Consider the following 16,205-nt stretch of genomic DNA (forward strand, 5'->3'; position numbering starts at 1 on the left):
CCGTGTGTGCAGTGCTCTTTCCTTAGCTTCGTGCTACTTGAGGGGGTGTCTGGGCGACCAACATCAGCACCAGCAGTGACTTGAAAAGTGAAATTTCGGGGCGCCTGGGTGGCTCCGTCCTTAAGCGTCTGCCTTCGGCTCAGGTCATGGTCCCGGGGTCCTGGGATCGAGCCCCTCATCGGGCTCCCTGCTCCACGGGAAGCCTGCTTCTCCCTCTCCCACTCCCCCTGCTTGTGTTCCCTCTCTCCCTGTGTCTCTCCGTCAAATAGATAAAATCAGAAGGAAGGAAGGAGGGAGGGAGGGAGGGGAGGGAGAGAAAGAAAAGTGAAATTTCATGGTTGCATCCCAAACTTCTTGAATTATAATTTCCTGGTGTTGAGTTCTGGATCTCCAAGAGATCTGTAAGCATGTTAGGGTTTAAGAAGTAATACTTAGCTAAATGGTTCTCAATACTGATTTCCTATCGGGATCCCTTGGGTGGTTGTAAGAAATACAATCATCCCAGACATCATTGCAAGTGTTCTGGAGCAGAGCCTAGCATCGCTGCTGTTTTAACAATACCTTCATGCCTCCTGACCCTGATCTCTGAGTTTGCTTTTCAAAGAAGATGTAGCCCGCTCCTTGCCCCCCACCCCATATTCAAGTTGCTATTTATGTTTGACCCTAAAATTCTTTAACTCCCATAGTTATTAAAAGATTGCAGAAGGGAGAGGAATTTTCCATACTTCTCCAGACCCTTTCAATATTGCCAGAAATGAAGAGCCACACTAGAGTAATGAGGCAGGATTTGGACCATGAGACCAGGGCCTAGTACTAAAACTAAACAGCCTGTGACCTAAGCTACATGGAGACTGGATCATCTCATGGGTCACAGAGGATTTGGGGACTGGTCCAGCCTTGGGTTCCTTTCCTTGCCCCGTGTGCTTTATGGACGTTTTCTTGCTCTACAGGAGAGAGTCTGCACTTAAGGGACAAAATCCTGTCAACAGAAAGAAGCACCGTTGAGGAGAGTGCTAGACAGAGAGGGAGAAGGAGAAGCTACTTGCTCTTCCCCTACAGAGCTATACAATCTTTCTGGTTGATAGTGACAATTTTTCCAAAGTTAGAAAATGTAGTCAGCATGAGCATATGATCTCTTCGCCACCAACTCCGTAGTTCTCAAATTCTGCTGCCTGTTACCACCATCTGGACACAGTTCAAAGACTCAGGCACAGACCTTGAAATAGACAAAAACGACCACAACACAAAATTGGTATCTTTGGGGTAGGGCCTAGAGATAAAAATTTTTTAAAACTCAACACCTGGGGCGCCTGGGTGGCTCAGTCATTAAGCGTCTGCCTTCGGCTCAGGTCATGATCCCAGGGTCCTGGGATCGAGTCCCGCATCGGGCTCCCTGCTCCGCGGGAGTCTGCTTCTCCCTCTCCCACTCCCCCTGCTTGTGTTCCCTCTCTCGATGTCTCTCTCTGGCAAATAAATAAATAAAATCTTAAAAATAAATTAATAAATAAAACATTAAAAAAAAGCAAAACTCAACACCTCTTACCAAAAAAAAAAAAAAAAAAAAAACTCAACAACCGTTTCCAATGTGAGAAAAACAGAATCAGTCTGTATGCAGTGCTTTCCACAATTTAATATAAGATCCACTAAGGAACATTGTTTATATGCATACCTTGATGCACTGGGCTGAATTGTGCCTAAGATTTCATGTTTTTAATAATACACAGGTTCTACCAAACTTCTTTTTATTCCCAGATAAATAAACTTTGATGAATAAAACTAATTTACAAAATGATCTTCAATGCTTAAATGTATATAAATGTATATCATATTTGGGAGAATTTTATTAATACTGAAATAATTGTATGTATTTATTTTAAAGATTTTATTTATTTGGGAGAATTTTATTAATAGTTTATTTTTTTAAAGATTTTATTTATTTGACAGAGAGAGAGCACGAGCAGGGCGAGTGGGAGAGGGAGAAGCAGACCTCCCATGGAGCAGGGAGCCCAATGCGGGGCTCGATTCCAGGACCCCAGGACCATGACCTGAGCCAAAGGCAGATGCTTAACCATCTAAGCCACCCAAGTGTCTCTTATTTATTTTAAAGATTTTATTTAACAGAGAGAGAGAGAGAGGGAGAGAACGTGCACACGCGTGCGCACGCGCACAAGCAGGGGGAGGGGCAGAGAGAGAAGCTGACTCCCCACTGAGCACGGTGAGGCTCAATCCCAAGACCCTGAGATCATGACCTGGGCCAAAGGCAGACGCTTCACTATCTGAGTCACCCAGGCAGATCCTGAACTAATTTTTGAAATACTTATTTCAGAGCCTGGCCGCTCATTCAGTGAAGTGACTCCCTTCGGCTCAGGTCATGATCCTGGGAACCTGGGATTGAGCCCTACATCGGGCACCCTGCTCAGTGGGGAGTCTGCTTCTCCCTCTCCCACTCCCCCTGCTTGTGTGCAAGCTGTCTCTCTCAAATAACTAAATGAAATATTTTTTTAAAAATAAAGTAAAAGACATTTATAATGATGTTTAATAACCAAAATATACAAGACAATAGACTATTGCCTATAATGGTTCCCACCGAAACACTTCAACAGAGCCAAAAACGATTGTCTCTGGACAGGTCACTGCTTAAAAGATGCACACCAGATAGGCTGGGTCCTGTTCCCAGATTTTATCAAAATGTAATCATTCACAGACCCAAGTCAGGTTAATTTCATAGCATTCTATTTACATTATAGTTTAAAACCTACTCACACAACTTGACTCATTTTTAATAAAAGCCATTAACAGTTTAATAAGTTCCAGTTAAAAACAGTTCAAGTTTACGTAACTATGCGGGGTCTGCCCGTGTGTCCCCGGAGCACGGTCTGGGATTCCACCATCTGCACACATGCCGGAGCTGGGAAGCTCTGCAGAGCCATAAACAGTGGCTTCCTACCTCTTTCCCCGTGTGGATGCTACAGTCACGTCCACGCCCCGTGAGGCTGGAGGCTGAGCTCACCTCCTGCACGGCGTCCCGCTCCAGCCGTCTTCTCAGAGGGGTTCACAGGGGACGCTCAAGGGGACATCAGGACAGTCCGGGCAAGCGGAGGGCTCTGAACTGGAGGCGTAAGCTTCGCCCGGGGACCGAGCGGACCGGAGGGCGGCACGAGAACTGCCGTAGGTCTGGAGCCCCGTTGCGCACCGTCTGAGGTGAGGAAGACCATTCGGAGGGACGGGCCGAGAACGTGGCTGGCTGGTGACGATGAGGACCAGTGCGGGTCCACGCGGCACTCAGGCGGGTCAGTGGTCTGCGCCCCGGCCCGCAGCTTCCTGCCACGTGGGGTTGCTTTTGGTCCAAAGCCAGTTGCGATGGACAGAACCTGCAGTCTGCACAGCCTCCAGCCTCCAGTGAGGTCTCTGAGAGCTCTCCTGCGTGATCTGGAAGGGACCGAGTCTTAGTTTATTTGGGGGCTTATGGGGAGTCTGGATGGGTGTCTGGTCAGATCTCTGGCCCAATACCTGGAGGCTGAGCTTGGAGTCCTGGCCCAGCTTTGAGTTCGTATTATGACACTTGATCAGGACGAGGCTCAGGCCATGTGTTTTAGGGGCAAACTTCAGGCCTGTCTGTCAAGGTGATGATCAGGGCAGGGTCCTGGCAGCCATCTCTGGTCTCGTCTTCTGCCCGTGGCGGGGCTCACTTCAGGTCTTTTAACGGGAGACCCTCTAGGGCACGTGGATCTCACAGTAGGTTTCTTTCCCAGCCACTGACTTGTGAGAGGGTCCAGGGTCCATGTCCCCTTGGTTATGTCAACAAGCATGGGCCTGATTGGAGGCTGTGGGGGAAGACACCACACACACGTATGTAGTGTGTTATGTACGTATGTACACACGTATGTGTGTATGTATGATGTACATGTGTACGTGCACACAGCTGAATTGCACAGGACACTTACATATGCCTTGTTTTCAATACCGTAACACACTGTAAATGTATTTTCCTTCTGTTTTCTTAATATCAATAATTTCTTTTTTTTTCTTTTCAACATTGCATTGAATATCTTAGTCAATTCAATGAGGCAAGAAAATGAAATTTATTATTTTATCTTTTTTTAATTTTTTATTGTTATGTTAATCACCATATATTACATCATTTGTTTTTGATGTAGTGTTCCATGATTCATTGTTTGTTCATAACACCCAGTGCTCCATGCAGAATGTGCCCTCTTTAATACCCAACACCAGGCTAACCCATCCCCCTACCCTCCTCCCCTCTAGAACCCTCAGTTTGTTTTTCAGAGTCCATCATCTCTCATGGCTCGTCTCCCCCTCTGACTTACTCCTCTTCATTCTTCCCCTCCTGCTATCTTCTTCTTTTTCTTTTTTCTTAAAGTATGTTGCGTTATTTGTTTCAGAAGTACACATCTGTGATTCAACAGTCTTGCACAATTCACAGCGCTCACCATAGCACATGCCCTCCCCAATGTCTATCACCCAGCCACCCCATCCCTCCCACCCCCCACCACTCCAGCAACCCTCAGTTTGTTTCCTGAGATTAAGAATTCCTCATATCAGTGAGGTCATATGATACATGTCTTTCTCTGATTGACTTATTTCACTAAGCATAATAGCCTCCATTTCCATCCACGTCGTTGCAAATGGCAAGATCTCATTCCTTTTGATGGCTGCATAATATTCCATTGTGTATATATACCATTTCTTCTTTATCCATTCATCTGTCGATGGACATCTTGGCTCTTTCCACAGTTTGCCTATTGTGGACATTGCTGCTATAAACATTGGGGTGCACGTAACCCTTCGGGTCCCTACATTTGTATCTTTGAGGTAAATACCCAGTAATGCAATTGCTAGATCGTATGCTAGCTCTAATTTCAACTGTTGAGGAACCTCCATACTGTTTTCCAGAGTGGTTGCACCAGCTTGCATTCCCACCAATAGAGTAGGAGGGTTCCCCTTTCTCCACATCCGGGCCAACATCTGTCGTTTCCTGACTTGTTAATTTTAGCCATTCTGACTGGTGTGAGGTGGTATCTCATTGAGGTTTTGATTTGGATTTCCCTGATGCCGAGCGATGTGGAGCACTTTTTCATGTGCCTGTTGGCCATTTGGATTTCTTTGGAAAAATGTCTGTTCATGTCTTCTGCCCATTTCTTGATTGGATTATTTGTTCTTTGGGTGTTGAGTTTGATAAGTTCTTTATAGATTTTGGATACTAGCCCTTTATCTGATATGTCATTTGCAAATATTTTCTCCCGTTCTGTCGGTTGTCTCTTGGTTTTGTGGACTGTTTCTTTTGCTGTGCAAAGGCTTTTTACCTTGATGAAATTCCAATAGTTCATTTTTGCCCTGGTTTCCCGTGCCTTTGGCGATGTTTCTAGGAAGAAGTTGCTGCAGCTGAGGTCGAAGAGGTTGCTGCCTGTGTTCTCCTTTAGGATTTTGATGGACTCCTGTCTCACGTTTAGGTCTTTCAACCATTTGGAGTCTATTTTTGTGTGTGGTGTAAGGAAATGGTGCAGTTTCATTCTTCTGCGTGTGGCTGTCCAATTTCCCCGACACCATTTGTTGAAGAGACTGTCTTTTTTCCATTGGACAGTCTTTCTTGCTTTGTCAAAGATAAGTTGACCATAGAGTTGAGGGTCCATTTCTGGGCTCTCGATTCTGTTCCATTGATCGATGTGTCTGTTTTTGTGCCAGTACCATACTGTCTTGATGATGACAGCTTTGTAATAGAGCTGGAAGTCTGGAATTGTGATGCCGCCAGCTTTGCTTTTCTTTTTCAATATTCCTCTGGCTATTCGGGGTCTCTTCTGGTTCCATACAAATTTTAGGATTATTTGTTCCATTTCTTTGAAAAAAGTGGATGGTATTTTGATGGGGATTGCATTGAATGTGTAGATTGCTCTAGGTAGCATTGACATCTTCACAATGTTGGTTCTCCCAATCCATGAGCATGGAACATTTTTCCATTTCTTTGTGTCTTCTTCAATTTCTTTCCTGAGTATTTTATAGTTTTCTGAGTACAGATCCTTTGCCTCTTTGGTTAAATTTATTCCTAGGTATCTTATGGTTTTGGGTGCAATTGTGAATGGGATCGACTCCTTGATTTGTCTCTCTTCTGTCTTGTTGTTGGTGTATAGGAATGCAACTGATTTCTGTGCATTGATTTTATAGCCTGCTACTTGACTCAATTCCTGTATGAGTTCTAGCAGTTTTGCGGTGGAGTCCTTTGGGTTTTCGACATACAGTATCATATCATCTGCAAAGAGTGAGAGTTTGACTTCCTCTTTGCCAATTTGGATGCCTTTGATTTCTTTTTGTTGTCTGATTGCTGTGGCTAGGAATTCTAATACTATGTTGAATAGCAGTGGTGAGAGTGGACATCCCTGCCACGTTCCTGACCTGAGGGGAAAAGCTCTCAGCTTTTCCCCATTGAGAATGATATTCGCTATAGGTTTTTCATAGATGGCTTTTATGATATTGAGGTATGTACCCTCTATCCCTATACTCTGAAGAGTTTTGATCAAGAAAGGATGCTGTACTTTGTCAAATGCTTTTTCTGCATCTATTGAGAGGATCATATGATTCTTGTTCTTTCTTTTGTTAAAGTATCCTATCACGTTGATTGATTTGTGGATGTTGAATCAGCCTTGCAGCCCAGGGATAAATCCCACTTGGTCGTGGTGAATAATCCTTTTAATGTACTGTTGGATCCTATTGGCTAGTACTTTGGTGAGAATTTTTGCATCCATGTTCATCAAGGATATTGGTCTATAATTCTCCTTTTTGATGGGGTCTTTGTCTGGTTTTGGGATGAAGGTAATGGTGGCCTCATAAAATGAATTTGGAAGTTTTCCTTCCATTTCTATTTTTTGGAACAGTTTCAGGAGAATAGGTATTAATTCTTCTTGAAATGTTTGGTAGAATTCTCCTGGGAAGCCATCTGGCCCTGGGCTTTTGTTTGTTGGGAGATTTTTGATGACTGCTTCAATTTCCTTAGTGGTTATATGTCTGTTCAGGTTTTCTATTTCTTCCTGGTTCAATTTTGGTAGTTGATACATCTCTAGGAATGCACCCAATTCTTCCAGGTTATCTAATTTGCTGGCATAGAGTTGCTCATAATATGTTCTTATAATTGTTTGTATTTCTTTGGTGTTGGTTGTGATCTCTCCTCTTTCATTCATGATTTTGTTGATTTGGGTCATTTCTCTTTTCTTTTTGATCAGTCTGGCCAGGGGTTTATCAATCTTGTTAATTCTTTCAAAGAACCAGCTCCTAGTTTCGTTGATCTGTTCTACTGTTCTTTTGGTTTCTAGTTCATTGATTTCTGCTCTGATCTTTATGATTTCTCTTCTCCTGCTGGGTTTAGGCTTTATTTGCTGTTCTTTCTCCAGCTCCTTTAGGTGTAGGGTTAGGTTGTGTATTTGAGACCTTTCTTGTTTCTTGAGAAAGGCTTGTATTGCTATATACTCTCCTCTCAGGACTGCCTTTGCTGTATCCCAAAGATTTTGGACAGTTGTGTTTTCATTTTCATTGGTTTCCATGAATTTTTTTAATTCTTCTTTAATTTCCTGGTTGACCCATTCATTCTTTAGTAGGATGCTCTTTAGCCTCCATGTATTTGAGTTCTTTCTGATTTTCCTCTTGTGATTGAGTTCTAGTTTCAAAGCATTGTGGTCTGAAAATATGCAGGGAACGATCCCAATCTTTTGGTACCGGTTGAGACCTGATTTGTGACCTAGGATGTGATCAATTCTGGAGAATGTTCCATGGGCACTAGAGAAGAATGTTATTCCATTGCTTTGGGATGGAATGTTCTGAATATGTCTGTGAGGTCCATTTGGTCCAGTGTCATTTAAAGTATTTCCTTGTTGATCTTTTGCTTAGATGATCTGTCCATTTCAGTCAGGGGGGTGTTAAAGTCCCCCACTATTATTGTATTGTTGTCAATGTGTTTCTTTGCTTTTGTTATTAATTGCCTTATATAATTGGCTGCTCCCATGTTCGGGGCATAGATATTTACAATTGTTAGAACTTCTTGTTGGATAGACCCTTTAAGTAGGATATAGTGTCCTTCCTCATCTCTTATTACAGTCTTTGTTTTAAAATCTAGTTTGTCTGATATAAGGATTGCCACCCCAGCTTTCTTTTGGTGTCCATTAGCATGGTAAATGGTTTTCCACCCCCTCACTTTCAATCTGGGGGTGTCTTTGGGTCTAAAATGAGTCTCTTGCAGACAGCATATGGATGGGTCTTGTTTTTTAATCCAATCTGATAGCCCGTGTCTTTTGATTGGGGCATTTAGCCCATTTACATTCAGGGTAACTATTGAAAGGCATGAATTTAGTGCCATTGTATTGCCTGTAAGCTGACTGTTATTGTATGTTGTCTGTGTTCCTTTCTGATCTTTGCTCCTTTAGGCTCTCTCTTTGCTTAGAGGACCCCTTTCAATATTTCTTGGAGGGCTGGTTTCGTGTTTGCAAATTCCTTTAGTTTTTGTTTGTTCTGGAAGCTTTTTATCTCTCCTTCTATTTTCAATGAGAGCCTAGCTGGATATAGTATTCTTGCCTGCATATTTTTCTCCTTTAGTGCTCTGAAGATATCTTGCCAGTCCTTTCTGGCCTGCCAGGTCTCTGTGGATAGGTCTGTTGCCAATCTAACATTTTTACCATTGTAGGTTACATATCTCTTCTCCCAAGCTTGCTTTCAGGATTTTCTCTTTGTCTCTGAGACTCGTCAGTTTTACTATTAGATGTCAGGGTGTTGACCTATTATTATTGATTTTGAGAGGGGTTCTCTGTGCCTCCTGGATTTTGATGCCTGTTTCCTTCCTCACATTAGGGAAGTTCTCTGCTATTATTTGCTCCAATATACCTTCTGCCCCTCTCTCTCTTTCTTTTTCTTCTGGGATCCCAATTATTCTAATGTTGTTTCGTCTTATCGAATCACTTATCTCTCGAATTCTGCCCTCGTGATCCTGTAGTTGTTTCTCCCTCTTTTTCTCAGCCTCTTTACTTTCCATCATTTGGTCTTCTATATCACTGATTCTCTCTTCTGCCTCATTTATCCTAGCAGTTAGTGCCCCCATTTTTGATTGCACCTCATCAACAGCCTTTTTGATTTCGACTTGGTTAGATTTTAGTTCTTTTATTTCTCCAGAAAGGGTTTCTCTAATAACTTCCACGCTTTTTTCAAGCCCAGCTAGTATCTTTAAAGTCATGATTCTGAACTTTAGGTCCGACATCATACTAATGTCCGTATTGAGTAGGTCTCTGGCTGACGGTACTACCTCTTGTTCTTTTTGCTGAGGTGATTTTTTTCATCTTGTCATTTTGTCCAGAGAATAGATGAATGAGAGAACAAAATGCTAACAGGTTTACAACGTCCCCAGCAAATATACTGTATACAAATCAGAAAGGACCTGAAACCAGGGGAAAAGAAAGGGAAAGAAAGAAAAAAGAAAGAAGAAAAAAAAAAGAAAAAAGATAAAAACATAACAATACAAAAAAAGCAGAATATGATCAAATATGATCAGGCTAGTGCATAGATCAGTGCCACACACTAGATTTTGGGCGTATTTTGGTCTGTTAGAAAAAAGTGCCTCCTAAAATTTTAAAGGAAGAAAGACATATATGTACAAAATAAGGTTTGATACAATGAAGGGATGGAAGATGACTGTAAAGATGAAAATTATAAAAGATTTTGTAAAAGGACTTGATAAGATAAGAAGTTGTTTGAAAAAAGAAAGAAGAAGATTTAAGAAAAAAAAAAGAGAAAAGGGAGAGAATGTGATCAGGCAGGAGACTAGAACAGAGCCATACACTAGTGATTTAGGGTATATTTTGATCTGTTAGAAGAAACTGTATCTCAAAATTTTAAAGAGAGAACAACTTATATATATATGCCAAAAATAAGGGTAACTACTATGAATGGATAAAATATGACTCTAAAAATGAAAAATAAAAAATGTTTTTTTTTAAAAAAGAGATTGATAAGATGTTCGTTGAAAAAGGGAAAAAGAAAAATAAAAAAAAACAGTTAAAAAAAATTAACTTTGATGAACTATTGAATCATGGTAAAAAAAAGCCATGAATTCTATGTGCAGTATTCCCCTAGCGCTGGAGTTCTCCCATTCTCCTTGATCAGTAAACTTGGTCTTGGCTTGCTGGCTGTTCCTGCTGATCTTCTGGGGGAGGGGCCTGTTGCCGTGGTTCCCAAATGTCTTTGCCGGAGGCTGAATTGCCCCGCCCTTGTCGGTCCGGCCTAAGCAAACTGCTCGGGTTTGATCTCAGGAGCTTTTGTTCCCTGCAAGCTCTCGGTACAGCTTTGGAGGACCAGGGCAAAAATGGTGGCCTCCCAATCTCCACCCGGAGGAGCCGAGAACTCGGGGCCCCGCTCCTCAGTGCGCCCCCAGAGAAAAGCAGTCACTCCCATGTCCCCGGTCTCCGGCCGCACTCCGTGCTCACCCGGCCTGTGACCAAGCGTTTCTATCTCTGGCACCCGACCCCGTGTGGAGCCTCCAAACCCAGCAGATCCCTGCGGTGCGTTCCCGCGCCGCTCCTCCCCGGGAAGGAAGGGGAGTCTCCCCGGCTCTGCCGCTTGTTGGGTCCCTGCTGGAGGAGCAGTGGCCCGACTGGGCCGCGGATCACAGTTTATGGCAACCCCGAGCTGAGAGCCCGCGCCTCGGCTCCGTCTCTGCAGCCGGCTTCCCCGCTCCGATACCTGGGAGCTCTGGCGCACTCAGGCACCCCCGGTCTTTCTGTGACCCCGAGGGTCCTGAGACCACACTGTCCCGGGAGGATTCCACCCCCTGCTTAGCCACTGGAGCGACGTCCCTCCGCGGAGCCGACTTCTAACAGTTCCAATTTTGTGCTCCGCGGCTCTATTACTTGCCAGAAGCGGCCGACGGAGGCCCCCTCCCCCGCCGTCTATCCTCCCGAATATCGCCTCGGATTCACTTCTCCGCACGTCCTACCTTCCAGTAAGTGGTCGCTTCTCTGTTCAGAGAGTTGTTGCTACTCTCCTCTTCGATCTCCTGTTGAGTTCGTAGGTGTTCAGAATGGTTTGATCCCTATTCAGCTGAATTCCTGAGACCAGACGAAATCTAGGTCTCCTACTCCTCCGCCATCTTGCTCCGCCCCCCAATATTAATAATTTTTCTCTGGCTTACCTCATTGTAAAAATACAGTGTATAACACATATAATGTACCAATATCAAGTTATCTCGGTAAGTCTGCCAGGCAATGGTAGGCTATTAGTAGCTCAGTTTGAGGGGGAGTCAGAAGTTACACGTGGATTTCCAGCTGGTGATATATGTGTTAATTAACTTGACCGTGGGAATCCACCACATGTATATGTATGTACATATATATCAAATCATGTTCTATAATTTAAGTATATCCCACTGCAATTTGCTAATTATACCACAGTAAAGCTGAAAAAAACAAAAATTTTCTTTAAAATGTTAAAACATATGAATATTATGTATACATATATTACATATACATATATACCCACACACATACAAGCAAAAAAGTTCAATAATATATGAAAAGGGTAAGACACTAAGACAATGTAGAGATCCTCCCAGGAATGAAAAGCTGAATCAGTACTTCTTTTTTGAATCAATACTTTTTAAATGAATGTAATTCACCATATTAACACAACAGTGAAAATCAGTATGACTCTCTCAAGAGATCAGGGAAACATAGGGCACATTTCAATGTCTAGTCATCGTGCAAACTCCAAGCATAGCCAGAAGGGAAGGGAATTGCTTTAATCTGAAAAGTGCATCTCCAAAACAAAACAAAACAAATCCTCAAGCTAACAGGACACTTAATGGTGAAAAGAAAAAAGGAAAAAAGAATGCTTTCCCTCTGAGATCTGGAACCAAGCAAGGATGTACCTTCTCACAGCACGGTTACATGGGGGCCATGGGCTTGGGGCCTGGAAGAGGCAGTGGGCCACGGGAGGTTATGGGCAGAAGGAGTCTCACGTGTGTCACGAGCCTCCCGTCAGCGTCTGATTGTCTACAGTCTCCACAGGGAGTATCTCCACCGACCAACATCAGCACTTCCGTCTACTCTCCGTTTCTTTTCCTCAGCATGTTTACTACTGGTATTATTATCAGTAACGATGTTTATCCTGGTTGAGGTTTATATTGTCTTTTTCTGTGTCATCTTATACTCTTGTCTTTATTTTCTTCCTTCTATGTGCTTCCAGCCTTTGTGTCCTTTTTTACTTCTTAAGAAAGACACGAAGGTGACTGATTTCAGTCTTTCTTCTATTCGCACGTGTCCATGTAAGTCTATAAGTTTGCTCCTAAGCACTGATCGAGTTGGGTCTCATGTCTTCCCTCTTGTCTTCTCAAACCCTGTGCCCGCCAGCCGTGTCTGTGCTCCAGGGTCACCACGCCACGTCTTCTGGGGTCCAACCCCTGTGCCCATGACCCGTGTCTGTCATCACGTGTTTCTAATCCCTCTGCCAGTGGTTCTTGCCAGGTCTCCAAAATCTACATCCCTTGTGCTTGCATCCACATGGTAAATCGTCCCGTTCTACAGGCATATCACGAGCTCGCGGCACCGTTTCCCTCTATGCCCATACAGCCCATGGCAGGAGCTCAGCCGACCCGGGGGAGGCATCTGAGTTGCCAAGTGTCAAAGCAGCAGACAAAACCATCGACTCAAAAATGAGAACGTGAGCCATCTAATCACTTACTGTGGTGGCATAAGCAAGAGCCCTGGCCATAGAAGAAGTTCTCCCCCTGTTGGATGGGGGGGTGTGCATGGGATATTGTACAGATCACAGAGCAGTGCACATGAATGTGGGGCTGGTCTTGCTGTTGAGGAAACCCCAAACAAAAGGTTATGGCATTTTCATAGACCCTTGGGCTGGAGGGAGAGTGAGAAGCACTGATGCAGGAGAGTCCTGAGCACTGTGTCAGAGCTGGAAAAGTGTCTTCCAGGTTTCCCCTTCTTCTCTCCCTACAAGGGGATCTCAGCAGAAGCATCTGGGGAGGACCTCATCACAAGACTCAGATGAAGAGAAGCATGTGTGTTTCAGGAAATGCTGTCCTTCCCTGAGGTTTCTTATGACGAAATACAATTATCTGTTAAGCACCAAATTCCCAAGTGGCACCATCATTTAATGATGAGTGGAGAAATGGGATCCCATGAAGAACGTTAGGAGAATGTGTCAACAGTTGAGAATATACACAAGAGCTTAATTTCACAGGCGCACCTGGGTGGCTCAGTCGTTAAGCGTCTGCCTTTGGCTCAGGTCATGATCCCAGGGTCCTGGGATCGAACCCCGCATCGGGCTCCCTACTCAGCGGGAAGCCTGCTTCTCCCTCTGCCTGCCACTTCCCCTGCTTGTGCTCTCTCTCAAATAAATAAAATGTTAAAAAAAAAAAAAAAGACTCATTTTGGATATACTGCTCTCATTCCAGAACAGTAACAGGATGAATTTGTGTTCTATGTCAAAGAAACAGAGAAATTAACAGAAGGGAACACACACACAGCACTAAATTCATATAGTCCAAGAGGGAACCTCTGCTAATGAACTAGTTGTAAAAGCAATTCAACTATTTCAGAGTACTGCTTTAGCCGAGCTTTCCCAGTGGTTTTTATAAAGGTTGATAATAGATCCTTCCATAAACTGGCCCATATAATACATGTCAGACAAATATGACATATGCAAAGAAATGTTAAAATATTACACAAAATACAAGTAAACATTGCATCAACCTAGTAAAATATTGTGCCATGATCAAGGGACCTTTATGTCAGGATGCAAGTGTGAGTCAGATTTAGGATATCCATTAAAACAACTATATTAACAGAAACGAGAAAATGATGTGCTCATGTTCATAGATGCAAAAACTATATTGGAAGAACTCTACAGAAATGTGTTTTAATCAAACAAACAAAAACTATAAGTCTGTACTCAATATGCATGCTTGTTGGGCTAAACATCGCCTTGGTGTGCACAAGAAAATTTAGTGTAGGGTAACTGCTAAAACAGGAAATAAGTGAAAAAGAAATCTCCAGAAGGATTAAATCTTCTATGAAAATAGGATAATTCATGCTGGAGAAGTTACTTTACGAAAAATCGTCAGAAATTCTTTATTAACAGATCAAGTAAACACTGATGGTGCAAGAGTTATCTTCCTTTAAAAGGACGGTTAATAGTGCCATCAAAACTTTAAAAGTAATAAGGGGCGTCTGGGAGGCTCAGTCGGTAAACCTCTGCCTTCAGCTCAGGTCATGATCCCAGGGTCCTGGGATTGACTCCTGCATCGGGACCCTGCTCAGCGGGAAGCCTGCTTCTTCCTCTGCCTCCGATCCTCCCCCAACTTGTGCTTGCTCTCTCTCTAATAAATAAAATCTTTATTAAAAAAAATAGCCACTGCAGATGTCTTCCTGCAGTTGGAAGCAATCCCCCAAATACCGTGGGATGGTATTATAGCACCTTTCTTGCCACCCCCACCTCCTAGCCTGCAGCCCTGTTTTGGGGGACTGTGCCCGTTAGCTTGTTTTTACTCACTTGTGACGTCTTTCTCCCTAAGACTGCCAGTGTCCACACTAAGCAAGGTCTTCAGGTGTGGAAACGCCTGGTGATCTCACTGCCCCCGGTGAGGACTTTTACCTCTGCAGCATCTTAGTTCAGGGAAACTTTTTGGCCCCACAACTCTCTAACTTTCACAAATACACCCTTTAAGCGAATATTTCCTACTGCCACGTCACCTCTGCTCACCACGTCTTACTGGGAAGCAGAAGCCCCAGTATTTTGCTTGCACAAAATTCCACCTTATTTCTACTAAGCCCAGAAAGGCCCCACTTTTCTCCTGGGACTTCATTCTCGCTCCCTGATGGTTTTCAGTTGCCTCCATAGAAACACCAGTGTGCGTGAGGCAGTCCTCTTCGTCTGGTACCCCAGAAACTCCTGTTTAAACATCTACGTAGCAATGTCTTCAAAGATTTGTATATTTTAACCAGATTTTAGTATTGCTTTTTATGGGTTGGACCAATAAAATCTACTCCCTCATGGCAGAAACTGACATTCTTTTACTTCATGTATTTTCAAGCAAAGAATGCTTTAATATTTTTATGTACAAAACACTTACATCCATATTTTAAGAGCAATAGGACTGTTCTGAGGACAAATCCTCCTAATTGACCATCTGGATTCATACTGAATCTTTAATGCATTCTTATGGGACCCTGGTTACATTTTCTGCATTTTTTAAAAAGATTTTATTGATTGATTTGACAAAGTGAGGGAACACAAGCAGGGGTAGGAGCAGAGTGAGAGGGAGAAGCAGGCTTCCCGCTGAGCAGGGAGCCCGATGCGGGACTCGATCCCAGGACCCTGAGATCATGATCTGAGCCAAAGGCAGATGTTAACCGACTGAGCCACCCAGGTGTCCCTTTCTGCATTTTTCCCATTGATCTTTTTGCTGGTATGTTTGTAGCAAACACCTCAGATGCAGACCCTTGGGCTCCACCTGCGTCTTACACTATCTGCCAAGAATGAGGCAGTATGGCTCTGTGCATGGGCTTTGAGCTTCTCCCTGCCAAGCCCTGGGTTTCCGTGTCAATGTCCAAGTGTGATATGCCTCATGATCAAGACACACATGCACAGCCAGATTCCCTGCATATAAGGATGGCCAGAGAGTATATGGCCCTCGGATCTGCACAGTTGTTTCCCTGGTTTGTCCGACTGAGGGTGTTGGCCACTATTTGTCTGTTGAGTGTGGTCAGGGTGGGGGGTGCACATGTGACTGTCAGAACACAGACACGTGTTACCAGATCTCATCTGCGCACACGCACGTGTCAGGGTTTGCATGTGTTGAGGGTGTTGTGTCCAGTGTGGGATCAGTGTGTGTGATGACTGTCTTAGAGGGCACACGAGGTAGAAAGCACCAGCTCAGCAATTCAGTAAAGACTCACAGAGCGCGCCCACTGGGGAGCCTGGGAAAAGTGAAACCAGCATTGTGGGGTCAGGCCTGTGGGACTTGCAGGGGCTCTGGAGAAGGGAAGACTAGGGGCAGAGTTACTGAAATGTGTAGTGGAAATCCTGTAAGTTTGGGGCTACGATCTGCAGTTTGTGATTTGGGGGTCTTGTAGGGTCAGTGATCATGGGGACAGCAGTTTGAATGCCTCCAAGGAGTCAGCAACGGATGCCCTATGGGTCAGTCA

This window comes from Callorhinus ursinus, unplaced genomic scaffold (genome assembly GCF_003265705.2).
Source record: "Callorhinus ursinus isolate GAN/ISIS: 27379988/994484 unplaced genomic scaffold, GSC_fseal_2.0 scaffold17, whole genome shotgun sequence".
In the NCBI taxonomy this organism is placed as follows: Eukaryota; Metazoa; Chordata; class Mammalia; order Carnivora; family Otariidae; genus Callorhinus; species Callorhinus ursinus.